Raw genomic sequence first — 15,157 nt, forward strand, 5'->3', positions numbered from 1 at the left:
AAGAGAGGACTTCAAATCCTGCTCAAGACTAGTCACATCTTTAACCACATCATGGAAGTAAAGTGGAATGCAATGTGTCCCTCATGGGTACCTAATCTAGTGGCTGTATGGAACTGCTAACGAATGGTATATTTGATTTGCACAAAAGGCCCCATCACCTACAGAGTACAGGCATGTTGAAAAGTAGCTGAGGTTATTATCATTTTACAAATGGCTGATCAGCATAAACTGTTACTGCTTGACAGGACTACTGTGCATCTATATTCAGTACACAAAAGCTTTCTAGCCTTGGTATCTGGAGTATGACTTGGGGTGTGGAACCACAGACTCAAATGTGAGTCAGTGAGATTTTGTTAGAGCAGCACCGCCATAGATGCTTTTGTAAAACAGGGAAGTTCAATGCCATGATTAGGTGAAAAGATTGTCTATATTATGCAAAGGAAATCTTAGGAGAGTGTATTGTTGAAAGAGAGTTTCTCTTCCAGTGAACAATTAGACACGAACATTGCAGGACGAATTACTAATTTTGAAAAAGCAGTGGATCCCACATACTGAAGAAATATTACACAGCTATGACAGTTGACAAGCATATTCACCGCTTTAAATCTAACCTGCATAAAGCTTTTAAAAACCTTTGAATAAATGTAGTGCTTTTATGACAGTAGGACTGTATAGCGAAGAAATGCTGTCACATTTCACCCCACTGTCTGCATATAGCTCTGCAAATGGTGCATAGCTCTCATCTTCAGCACTGTGTCTGTCCCTTCGCCTGTCCTATGATGAAATTGCATGTCATGCCAAATTTAGTGTGCTTACTTTATGATGTGCGGAGTAACAAAGAAACCAGCTACAGTCTTTAAAAAAGTAAAAACACGATCTTGTTTTCCTTAATACTGTACTTCTTTCCACTATTTCCTATTTGGTAGCTGCAGCACAAACTCTGAGAGGTGGAATTTAAAATATGACAATCTGTCAAGGCTACAAAAATCCTGAATAATCTTTAGCAAATCAACAACTTCCATATCATCAGCAAAGGAAGGTGGTTCAGACTTGTTGAACCTTAGTTATTATAGGCTTGAACAACTCCTGATATAGAGGAGAGATATGCATGATTATGCAGGCAAGCACAAGTTAAGTAAAGCTGACTCCTGCTCACTGCAAATCTAATTGACAATTTTGTTGCCCTTCTCTGGCTATTTAAGAAGAGTAGTGAGGTCAATGGTAATGACATGTCTCATGGTTGGAAAATGCCACCCACTTGGTTTCTTTTTACAAGGCATTGATTTCAAACTTCTAAGTTCAGCTTTGTTACAAGGAAAGAAGATTTTTAAAAAGCCTTGTGGAGTGAATTTGCTGCTTGTGAAAGGTGACTGCAGAGACTGAAATCCTCTGTTTTCACAGAGGAGATGCTGCACCTTTGCATTCTTTCTTTTAGTATTACACTGGTAATTCAGTGTCTGCTTCCTCATGTTTTCATATATGCTTCAACCTTTATCTTGTGGACTCATTCCTAGGATGAGGGTTTCTACATCTTAGACTAAGTCTGAAGAATTATAAAAAAGCCCCAAATTAATTACATTTGCAAGACTGGTAAAAGATTTTTCAATATTGTTTGTTTCAAAGAATGATAATATAGCTTTCCTGTTGGGATCATCATGATTAACAAAAATAGAATAGGAAGAACTTTGTTGCTACTCCCTGACACTTCGGATCCAGATGGCATTAAAATACATGCAAAATCTGAATAAGAACCTGATTTTTTCACCACTGGCCATTTGAAACCTCATATTGTTGTACTGCCCTTCAAAAAGCACTGGACAATTTGTGAGCAGTGGTGATGAATATGTTGTACACACATTTACTAATGTAGAACTCTTTCACTGGAAACTGGATTAAGCTCTAGCCTGTACACTTGTATTTAGGTGTGCAAAGATGGATGGTTATGTTTAAGCTAAGAGTCTGCCAAAGCAATTGATAGAATTTAAGAAGTGGCCAAAAGCAAAAGTTAACAAAACATTAATGTCTAATTCCATTTAATGTGTCTCAGAGTATTTGAGACAGTCTCATGTGCTGTTATGTAAGGAACAGAACCTATGGAAAACATACACCTTCTTGGAGTGTCAGACACTGAATGGAGAAGTCCTATCATTTCAAATGGTACTAGTTATTTATGATTTGGTACAGAATTGAGTCAATTTTGGGAGAGCTCTAAGTCTTTTTCAGTAGCTCTCCATTGCCTACAAGATAAATTCAGACAGATCCCTTAAATAATGATAACTACATTTAGACAGATAAATTCATATGTTCATGATCTGAAACTAAAGCCCATATTGTGTGTCTGAAGTTTATGTAGAAATTTTCAATTATCATATAATGGCTGGTTTACAATTAGTTTAGAACCACCATGTCTGAACCCAGTTAGCAAATATGCTTCCGTGCACTAGATGTAATGATACGTGAGAGGAGAGAGACACTCTCTGACCCTAGTTCCCTGACCATGGAATATAATAAGATCTCCATCTCACCTAAGGACTCACAAAAGTGAAACTTTTACCCTTTGTTTGCTGTCTGCCTCACATTGAATAATCCCATACTCCATCTGTAGTCAGTGGAGGTGCTGTAGGTAGTGCAAAAAATTATTCCTTTTGTAGAAGCATTGAACTCCTGTATACTTCTCCCTATCTTATGAAAAATTTAGAGAATTAGTAGTAGCATCTTTGCCTAATACCTTAGGATTCAGTGACACCTGTACTTCAAGTAAGGCCTTTCACACTGTCTCCCATAAGAGCCTAATAAACAAGCTGTTAATGTACAGGCTGGATGAGCAGTGAGGTGAGTTGAAAACTGACTGAACTGAGTCTAGAGGGCAGTGATCAGGGGCACAAAGTCTAATTGGAGGCCAGTAACTAGCAATGTGTGCCGGTAGTCAATATTGTGTCCAATCCTGTTCAACATCATCATTGTTAATGATCTGGATGATGGGGAGAGCGTACCCTCAACAAACTTTCAGATGACACAGAACTGAGAGAAGCAGAGGGCCATTCTGCCATCCAGAGGGACCTCAACAAGGGTGAAATGGGCAGGATGGAAACCTTACAAAAGTTCAACGAGGAGAAGTGCAAAGCTCTGCATCTGGGGATGCATCAGTATATACCGGGAGCCATCCAGCTGGAAAGCAGCTTGTCAGAAAAGGACCTGGGGGTCTTGGTGAACACCAAGTTCACATGAACTAGTACTATGCTCTTGATGCAAAGAAGGTGAATGACCTCCTGGGCTATATTAGGCAAAGAATTGCCAGCAAGTTGAGTGAGGTGATCCTTCTCCTCTACTCAGCACTAGTGAGGCTACACTCGGAATGCTGTGTCCAGTTCTGAGTTCCTCAGTACAAGAGAAACACGGACATGCTGGGGACAGTCTAATGAAGGTCCACTAAGATGGAGCATCTAATTTATGAGGAAAGACTTAGAGAGCTGGGACTGTTTAGCCTGGAGCAGAGAGGGCTCGGGGGAGAATCTTGTCAATGTGTATAAATACCTGAAGAGAGAATATAAAGAGGAAAGATCCAGGCTCTTTACAGTGGTGCACAGCGGCACCTCATGTGAAGAGGCAGTGTGCACAAACTGAAACACAGGAGGTTCTATCTGAACACTGGGAAATGTTTTTTACTTTTGGGGTAAAAGTAGAAAAGGATTGAGCCTTGGCACAAGCTAGCCAAATAGGTTGTGGAGTCTCCATCCAGCCATCTGGACATAGTTCTGGGCAATTGGCTCTAGTGTTCCTGTTTGAGGAGGGGTCTTAGACAAGATGACCTCCTAAGCAACCTTCCAACCTCAGCTATTCTGCTATTTTGTGATTAGAGCATTCATCAAAGATGTGAAAGACTTGGATTCAAACCTTCCTGTCTCTGATTTCAAATAAGGAACATGGATCTTCCAGATGTGAGTAAACTGCTACGTAGGCAAGACTTTGAGGTTCTGTATTTCAGGGTTAGTTACAGAGCCTTGTATATACTTCAAATACCATGGCCAAGGCTGCAGGGAGATACACACAGGTCTTTTAACAGTGCACTACCCCCCTGTTGAATCGCACCTCTTTACTCTCTGCCTTTTGGAGCTTGCAGGTGCTAAGAAATTTATATTAATAAACATACTTGCAAGATTTACTGTATAAAATGCTTAACTTCTCTTCTTGCTTTGAATAAAGGAAGGTGCTTATGTGCACTGCCATGGGAAAAGAACTGACTCAGACATTTGTAATCACTTCCTTGAATCTCTTTCTTGTTATGCCTTTTTACAGTGCAAACCAGCTTTCCCAGCTCACAACTAGTAAAATCCTGAGAAGACACAACTTCCACACCACTTCCCAAATCATTCCAATACTGTCCCTGTAAGTTCAGAGCAAATCAAAAAGCAATCCGGAAGAGCCTTAACTACCCAGGCAAGATTAGAAGACACTCTATCCATTTTATTCAATGTGTGTTTCCACTGCACGCAAAATATCTCCTTATTTTAATGTTGTTAAATCAACAAATGACAGATAAGGTTTCATTTTGATTCTTAACTCCAATGAAAATGGTCTGCTGTGGGTACTGAGCAAATTAGCAAGCATTTAATTGAAACACAGCTCAGAGTGTAGACGTGCCCATAAGCACCTAGGAAAACTTAGGTGCCTCCAGGGTTCTGTGCCAGGTGAGGAGGGGTTATTACACAGAATAATAGAATGCTTATATCTGCAGTTCTGCCAACTCTTCTTACACTTAAAACCCCAGCCCTGAGGTCATATGAATGGGCTCAGATTTCATTTTAAAAAGAAAAAGGAAGTTTCTGGCATCAGAATTGAATAGGAACTTGAAAACAAGAATTTTAAAGATACAAAACGAGAGAGAGAATTAATATATGTATGCACATGTACCTTACTTATATATGTACATATGTATACACACATAGCTAAAACTAACTCCGGTTATTAAGATGGTCTTTTTTTTTTCTTTAAGGTCTTTGCTCATGACCTTTTACAGTGTGGGCTGGTAAAACTCTATCTATCAATCTTTTGTTACAGACATATATGTATATATCTTGCTGGTGAATTAACTTAAATCTATAAAATAATTAAATATTACCTTAACAAAACTGTGAAAATCATTCTCTGAATTGCAGTTTCCTGATGCAATAGAGAGATGTGGGCTTGGTTTTACTGCCATGAGCATCAAAAACTATAGAACTGCCAGCATTATAAGAAGCAGCCAGTTTAAAGTTTCATCATTGGAGTCTCTCAGAACCTTATCTAACTTCAGCAAATAAAACCTAGGCTGTGCATTTACTAAAATGAAAAAATATATAGTCTACACACATTGTTTTATTGTTTAAATGGTTCTCATTCATGTTTCATTTCAATAATATTTCTCCAGCCTGTAAAGCTTATGTTTCATTGAGTTCCTCTTTAAATTCACAATGCATAAAACTGCCAGGTGGCCTAATAACAGAGTGCATTAACAGATTGAACTATAAATCAGATGGTTGTGTTCACATACTCTAAAAATACCACTATTTTCTTTCAGATCTGAGTTCGTACACAGATTCCTCAGAGAGTATGATTGCTCTCAAATATTAAAAAAGCCCATATAGCTCAATTTTAACATTAAGATTGATTTTATATTTCAAACATAAAATTGTTCTCTTCAATCCTACAAGAAAATGTACACAAAATATAATCTAATTTTGACACAGAAAAACAGGGAATTGTAAAAAAAAGAGGGAGTTTGAATCTTTTCACTGATGCCAGAGTAAGAATGTGACTCTAAACTGAAAGTACACCATGCAGCCTTTGTTACCACTGAAAAATATATGACCTAAAAGAACTGAACCTATCTAAAAAGTGTCAACAACAATCACGGGTTAAAAATATTCTGCTAAGGGATGGGTAATAGTTTCCCATGAATGCATTGATTGGCATCTTAAAACAACCTTTTTAGTAGTTTTATTTTGGTTTCCCTCACTAAAACAAGGTAAATTTATTTCTGTGGGACTAGAAACACTAAATAAATTTGAAAAGGGTATGATTTCATTTTAAAAACCTATAAGAATAGGAAGAGGCCAGTATTTGTGGATTTGTATACATACATATCTCTTATACACATCTATGCATAAAAAAAATTTACAGCATAAATTATATTTTTCTGATATTTTGTTTCCAGGAGAGGAAAAGCAACAATGAAATCCAGCAGCTGAGGTTCATAAGATCATCGGATAATTCAAGTTGCAGGGGAATTCAGAAGGTCATTTAGTCCAATCTTCCACTCAAAACAGGGTCAGCTGTGACGAGGTCAGATTAGGTCAAACTCAGGTCTTTGTGCAGGGTTGTTTTTTTTTACTTCAAAACACTGAATACACCATCTATTTTTCAACATCTACTATTATTACAATTGGTATATTTGCAACTAAGAGAACTGACTAGGATCATTCTAACTGCTAACTTCTGAATAAGATTGCAGAATTTCATCTCAAGGAGCTTGCAATCAAAGAAAAATAGGAATATAGAAATAGCAATGAATATATGGTTAGCATTTATGTGCCAAGCCACGTGAGTTACCTCTTTTGAGAGAAAATCTTTAGAAAAATAAAGGAATCACAATCTCAGTAAAAGAAAAATATTTTCTTGGAGTAAAAACTATAAATCTATATCCTCAAGGTACCCATGAAGCAGAAATTTATCAGAAATAGGGCACCAGAAATTACATAATGGCTTTTCAAATAGCAGTGAAACAGCATAGAAGCTCAAGATGTCAAGATGTTTTCTGGATTTTATCTTTATTTTCAGGGTTACATCTTTGTATAAGCCTGCACAAAATGTAGGAGAGACTAAATGCAAATGTCAAAAAAAAAATTCCTAACGATGCTGGTGTGGCTTTTAGAAAAGCAACTATTATCGTTTTCTAATGTTAAGGGAGTTGTGTGTAGTCTCTGAGTCAAAGGCCATGGATAAAATTTGAAAAACACCCAGACAACTTAAACACAATATTATGTTTTAAAGTGCTAAACCATTCAAGTTCTATGACTTTCAGTGCTACCTAAGAAGTCTAAGATTTTCTATTGGGCTTAAAAGAGAGAGAATGGAATGAAAAACACAGAATATTTTAAGACAGTAATTTTTTTTTTTTTTTACATAGATGACCATTTTGGTCCTTACAACCCATGAAAAGCTACCCCAACTTATTTGGCCCAAGTTTTCTAGGTGATGCTTCCCATGAGAATATTTGCATCACAAATGTGCATCACATTGCTAAAGGTGGAATCAAACCCAAAATTAACAGTATAAAAATACAACACTGAAACCCCTTTGTAGGTGCTCCTACTGTTAAAGGTTATTCTAAATGAAAAGAAGTTAATATTTGTTCATCCTGTGAAAGTAGATAAGAAATCAAGAATAGGATTCACCTCACGCTACCTTAGACACTTAAAAATCATTTTCTTAAAATACATGTACGCAATCAAATAACTCAACTTCTTAGTTAATTCCTGTGTCTCAGTTTACTGTATCACATTACTTCACTCCTAGACAGTTGGTTTGGTTTCTTTGTTCCCTCAAAAATTAAAAAGGCTTGGTTTTGTTGATGGTTTGTGCCAGTAGTCATTCCCAACAGATAGACTAGGCAAAACTGAGCCAGCCTTGCCTTTCTCTACCATATACAGCTCCAAAATGCTTCCACAAACACTGTTTTACACCCTCCAATCAGGCCTCAGGGTATGAAATATATCCTCAGTTTTGTGTTATAAACACACCATCATAGCAACCTGCAACACAAGTTTCACATAATTTCAAACTCTTTGAAATAGATGAAACAAAAATATAACAATAATGTTTTTGTTTTGCAGAGGTAATGCACAAGGATAGGGGTCACCTGTTACAAAGTACATCATGGATGGAGATGAGCTGCTTCACATGAGTCTGCGCATGAGCAATGTGAAAGTGAACCTCGTGGAAGTGAACCTCTTGTATCACTTGGCCTGGATAAATACATTTACTAAGAGAGTCCTCAAGAGCAGACATGGAGGTTGTAGGGGTGTGTATAGCACCGGTCTAAGTTACTAACAGTGGCTTCCATTATTCTCAGTGGACTGTAAACAGATCCGTTTAGACAAGCAATTAAACTGTAAGTATCTAAGATGAATGAGATAAATCCCATCATCAATGTATATGATGACAATAAAAGAATCATGCACCTCATTGAGTATACAATAAACTTTGGGATTCAAAAAATATGTTTAAGATTATAACAATTAAATAATTATTAAAAATTTAAAAATGGCTTAGAAGCAACAGGTGGTGAATAAGAGATGCAGACGAGCACAAAATTGCTGACTTGGGGATTGTTCTTGCAACAAGCTCTTGATTTACATTCTGTAAACCCAGAAGCCATATTTAATTTAGCAGTTCATCCTGTTCTGATCTCCAGTGTCTTCCTCCATCTACTTAAAGACATTTTTCTACAAACATTACATTTTAAATAAGCGCTTCAAAATCCACTGTGCTGGTTGAGCTTGCTCAGGCTAAGGAAGGAGCTGCATCAGTCACCGTGCTTCATTTTCCTGAAAAAGAAAATGAAGAGAAAATTATTAGGGAACTGAGTGCTTTTTTATACTGTGGATAGACTAATGTAACACAAAAAATGCAGAGACACTGCCATGAAAAAAAAATAAATCTGCTTTTGCCCCAAAGATCCAAGATTAAAAGGAGACACCAGAGGCTCAAGCAATCTTACTAAGTGATCATAATAAAACCACCAAACTGGGAAGTAGAGTAATTGTTTGTATAGCTACCCCACAGATTCACACCTGCCTGCCAAAGGATTGCAAATTAAATGCTTTTACTCTCACAAGGTCAGTTGTGGTTAGTTCTCTTGTTGGGACCCTAGAGCATGTGTTGGAACACAACAAATGAATCAGGCTTGAAATATGCAAACTTCAGCTCTTTACCATCTGACTGTACACTGTTGAGGTATCTCTGGTTTTTAAACAGAGAATATTCCTGTATAGAAGAAATCAAGGTAAAGAACTCATAACATTAGAAATGCACATTAAAAGTAATGCATTATAAACTCGGAATGGTGATATGATGATACACTCGACTTTGTTACAACTGCTTTTTTCCCATTCTTATAACATTTCACACACCTGTAGTTTTTCACTGTGATACGGGAAAAATTTCAGGTTCAAAGGTATCTTAAAATATTCGACAGCTGATATTTACGTTTACAAGTGTTGCAAAGTGATGCCCCTTAGCAATGCACAACATGAAATTTAAATAATGATAATTGTAAGAAAGTTTAGAACAAGGAAATACAAAGGAATACAGTTAACAACTGCAATTTGCAATTGCTCAAGCTTTTGCAGAATTTTTGTCTTCATTTTAATTTGCATTTAAACAGGAACAAAAAGTATCTCAGCACATGTACCTCAGGAAATCACTTAAAAATCCAGTTCATCTGTATACGCAAAATAACCAACATCCTCAGCATGTTATTGGATAACTGTGAAACTCAAAGAGTAGCTGAAGTCCACATATTGTTCTAGGAGAAGTATTCATTTTCTGATGCTACTCTGTTCTTAACTCATTTAATTTCTTCTTCTTGGTGCCCAGAAGCCCTTGACCTTTACTTTTTTTAAAACAGCTAGGACTAGAACTCACAAATTTTAGAAAATTCCAGTCATAATAGGCATGCTGAATTTGTTGTCCCTCCACAAAGACAAAGTGTCTGTGCAAGAATTAGAGAATCTAATAATGACACAAGTTCTGTATCAAACCTCCCTCCCATTCTCAAAGTTATGATGCCTGGTGCCTTTCTCCATGTTTTGCGTTGCAGCACACAAGGCACACAGATTAACGATGTGACCACAAAGCATGCTGAAATCATTGCCGAAATATATTTTTGTTCCTTTTGCTTATTGTTTTCAGCTAATGCATTCTTGATATCTAACATTCAATGCAAGTATTTATTCAGCTTCATTTAGTTTCTTATTATGTCCCACTCTTTTGTCAATAGCGCTTTTGGAGAGAATATTTTCAATGCTCTGCACAGTAAGATTCTTACTGCTGATGTCTTGACAGAAATTGGGATATTGATGCCAGATTGTGGGTATTGATCCAAATTTGTTTCTTGCCCGTACCAAGTCAAAGAGGCATTATACACATTGTTGCTGCTCGTGCTGTCTTGTGCTGTTCTGTTCTGGGCTGGAATGTCTTTTTATTGCTGAACCACAGAACCAATGATCTAGAGCTTACCACAGATATTCTATTGATATTCGTTGTTTGCTCTCAAGGGCCAATTCATTTTTTTCCTCTGATTTCATGAAACGCTTGTAGCTTATAAAAAAATCAAAAGAAGACAGGAAGAACAAGGATGTCAGTAAAGGGATCTGTGAGGGTACGAAGTTTTAGTTGCTCTCTAGATATGCAAATATCTGTGCACCTACAGCAAATCATAGCAATGAGGTGGAGTCTTTGCGTACCGCCTTCAACCAGGATCAATCAAAGTCAGTGGAATGCAACATGTGCCTCTAAACGTGCAAGTAAAGGTTGATACAGGTAAGAAGTGTCACAAGTGTACAGAACAATTCATGAGACCCCATCTGACCTACTTACATGAGTTTTGGCATTTCATGCAGAAACAGCATGGTCAAGTCACGATAGCAATAAAGAAAAAAAAAAGAAAAATGTTTTAAAGAGGTAACTTAAAGCCAGACAGTCTATTTCCTACAGTCTACTGGATCATACAACATACCTGAATAAACTTCCAAGCGAACCCTAGAGCAGAAAGTTGTTACCTCTGTTGATAATGAAAGGATTACGAGAAATTTACCCAGAGATGAAGAAAGCTGACAGGAGAAATATAACTGGATTTTCTAGGAAGCAGCAAAACAAAAGACACATAGACAGTGAAAGGACAGAAGCAAAGGATTATGGAGAGGCAAGCATCAGTAGATAGGAATCTAACAAGAGAAAAGAAACTTAGATATTAATAGTGTTAATACAAGAAAATCAACTTGCAGAGGCAAGGGCAATATTAAAAAGCCATACATTCTACTAAAATTGGCATGTCTGAGACCAGAAATGCTCCCGTTCAGTCAGAGGCTAAGGCAGTTGTAGGCCAGTGATGGAGATATTAAGCTCTAAATTCAAATATTAAATACCAAAGTATGGAAAGGGAGTACCTAAGCAAGCATTTGCTTAGGGGAGAAGTGGAAGAACAGATAGAAACTTTGAAGGTCATAAGCCTGTAGAATCAGAAAGAAACCAGTACCAAAAATGCATAGACAACATCTACTGTACACTTACTTAGTAAATTATGCAATGATGACTATTCACAAAGACATGTGGACAGTAATCTGTTATGATCCCAAATTCCAGAAAAAAGAACCTATCAAACCATAACCCCACCTGCCTAGTTAGTCATTGGAAAGAAATGTTATTACATAACTTACCGAACAAGCTGCAACTTCTAGAGGAAATACTACTAACAGAAAAAATAATTAAAAGGTTTCACAAGCAGACAACATGCAACTGAAAAGATTTTAATTCTAGAATGTCATCTCATGTTGCTCAATTTTTTTCCCTTAGCAGTATTCTTTTTAGGTTTTTTTGGGGTGGTGTATATATTATGAGCTCTTTGAGACCAGGAAGACTAAATATAAACACCCATATTATAGGGGTGTACTTCAGTTTACAGTAAGGGGTGAGAAATAAGCAAATTTAGGCAACAAATTATTCTAAAGTAACATCTAAAATACATTCAATATACAATGAGAATCATGTCTCAGCACAATTTCTCTCTTTTGATAACGAGTGACAGATGATCAAGTCAGACATAACACGTTTAGATCTTAAATGCCTAAATTAGAAAGATAAAACCAGCTTAAATCCCTGGCTTATATTTTTTTAGCACTAACAGTGCAGTTCTGATGTTTTGTTAGGGCTTCTGGGCCTCCTGCAATACATCTAACTGAACAGAATTCAACAGGCCAACAAATCAATGCCAAGGTCAAAGCAATGAGTTAGGAAAGCATTGTTTGCCACAGATTTTTGAACGGCCAGGTGAGAAGAAAAGGCAGCAGTTGAGGGATGAAAAGAAAAGCACGGATTCATCTTTTCTACATCTTTTTACCTCTATATGAGACCCTTGCAGTAATCATTGAAATTTGTCTTTTATTCTTACTCTTTGAACTTATCAAAGAGTACAATGGCATAATTCTCTGTAGTTTTCACTTGGGCTCTGAGAAAAACCAACAGTTATTGTTTTATATCAGGTTGGCTCTTTCCTGGGACAGAAATAATTTTGAACCATACTGAGATAGTATGTCTGATGCTTCAGTGCTGTATCTGGTAGGATTAGACTCTGACATTTGTAGTGAATAATCTCAGATAGGTGAGAAGATGGCACAGATGGCTTTCTGCACCACTGACAGACACTTTAAGGTTCTTCAGTTTAAATTGCTTGGGATTTTTTTCTGTGGTACATTTTGGGAATGGCTTCATTATTTTCGAACAGAACATTGTTGAGTTTTTTCAAGATCCACTGAGTTACCCATATTTTGCTTACCCACTTGCTTATGTTTACATAATATTCTATATGTTGACATATTAATAATGGGATCTGTAGTATTCTGCATGAAGTCTATTTTCTCTGTCGAAACAAAGATTTCAGACTATTATGAAAATGCCAAAATAAGAGTATAAATACGACTCACTGCATTATCTTTGACCCAGCAGAGATTTATATAAATTCCTATATCACTGCTTTGACATACTGTCTTTCAAAAAGGAAGACACTAAGTTGAGTATTCTGAATATATCTAGGGACTGGTGTTGCAGAAGAGAGAACCTTAAGGGGGGGTAATTTTTAATACTTTATCTCTCATAAACTCTGTTGTGACCGTTATTGAATTGCCTCTAATGCCAATGTATATAAGAGATTGCTAAATGTATGTTACCAGCCATTGTGACTTGCACTGTATCCTGTTACCCTAAGTATTTCTTCCTTTCAAAAGCACTATGGGTTGTAATAAAATACAATCCCTCTTTAAAAGATCAGCACAGTGGAAAGTCACCACAGTCAGACTGGAATAACTGCACAAACCAACCTGGTTGAACTTGTTTTGTTTGAATGCTAATCAAATCTGTATCTTTATATAAACTTTTGTGCTTGCTTAGCCTTGTTTTAAAAACACCACCTTCTAGCAGTTGGGATCAAATCCAATTTTACACAATTTAAGGATGAACTATATAAATATTACATACCATGAAGATGAAAAGTAGAATTACACTTCTAACAGTGAACATATTTATCCCAAAATATTACTCAATAACATAACCACAACAGTAATGATTTTAATTAAAAATACCTTCTAACCACTATGTGTTTTGGAATAAGGAAAGAACATTTCTGCCACAAATATATCATATGGGTGCACAGAATAACAACCATCTTCAGGAAGAAGAAAATGATGCTGTTGTTGTTGGTTATTCATCAACTTTAAGGTGTAAAATGCATCACATGTTTAGATTGGAAAAAAAAGGGAGCAAAATTTTATCTTTAATGACTTTTTTATAGTTACAGTATCTAATATTATTGAAAGTATATATTGATATTAAGAACCTTCATCTCAACTAACCAGCTTGGATTACCACAAATCAGTCTCAGTGTATCAGGTAACGTATCTTGAACTTGAAATTGTTTCTCACATTAAAAGACGTACTGTTAGAACAATCTGAGAAGTGTTTTCATTGCATTTGGAAAGGTTTAGACATTAAGGATTCAGCTTAAGATATATCTCAGCTATAACCTAGGCTATAACCAAATCTGCTCCATTAACACAGAAAATGATGAAAAAAAAATTATTACTCCTTATTCACACTGTATGGTGCGAATTTCATTCAGAAATGAAAGAATGAAAATCACCTTTTTCCAATAAACTCTATATAAATTAGAAGTTAGTTGTTAAAACACAGTGCAGAGTGCATCAAAGGGAAGGCCAAGCACTGGGTAGCTGAAATAAGAAAGAAAAGTAACCTTTAAGTGTCTTGTCTGTCATGTTAATAATATCGAACTTAGTGAGTTCTTTCCAATGTTTTACTTGCAGAGCAAATATTTCCTCTTTCAGTTATTGAACTCGTGGTGTGATGTCAGCTAACAGCACCTTCAGTTTCTTTAACTAATGAATAAAGAGCACCAGAAAAGTGATGAACTATAACAAAGTTTTAAAGGAAGGTGAAACAAATGAGTTTTACATGCAGTTCAGAGGTAAAATTCAGCTGACTTGGCTGGAGAATACTCAGCGTCTGGTACTATAGAGAAGGGAAAATGTTCAGGAAACTAGCTCTTTTTTTTCATTTTTATTATGTTAATAATTATCTATAACAATTCAGAAAGAAATTTTAAGTGGTTCTGAATTTATCACTTACCTGGCATTTACAATTTCAGGTGCACTCAATGTGTGTTTTCCTTCCTAGTAAGGATTTAAGTACAATTATCAATGTACTTGAAAATTCTCAATGTGATGGAGTTTCACAGAGATCCCTCTACCCTAATGTAGGAGTCTAATAGTAGCTTACACTTCAGTAGTGTAGCTACTGCCTTACAGCCTCCTTGTGGAAGCCAAAAGAAGAATTTTGAAAGAAGTTGGAATGAAATAGTCATCTGCTGAGTGTGATATCCGTTGTTGTTGATTCAACTTGTCACATTCTCCAGGGCTAGGATGCTCTCCTCTTTATTTGTGTACAAGCAGCTATTTATTTGCATCACTGCAAATGAAAAAAATGATCAATATGATCATTAAATTTTAAATTTGCATGATTGTTATGGATGGATGAAAGACAGATGTCATTATAATTTGCCATTTGCGGGGGCTTTGCCTTTAAATTCCTGGCTATTCTAGAATTATATTTTAGGTATCATTGCATCTGTTGACATTGCAGAGCAGTTAATTTGTGTGTTAAGAGTTAATATAGTTAACAGCAGTGTTTAGGTGTCCAGTTTTGTGTTCTACAGAAGAACTGCAGGTCTGGTCCCTGTAAGGCAGTGTCTTCACACCGCTTTGGGTGAACTCTTGTCAAAGGCTACAAAAGGAAACATTGCCTCACTTAGCCTGCTGGAGTTCTATAAAGG

Source organism: Pipra filicauda, unplaced genomic scaffold (genome assembly GCF_003945595.2).
Source record: "Pipra filicauda isolate LSUMZ 115617 unplaced genomic scaffold, ASM394559v2 scaffold39_size4671491_pilon, whole genome shotgun sequence".
NCBI lineage: Eukaryota > Metazoa > Chordata > Aves > Passeriformes > Pipridae > Pipra > Pipra filicauda.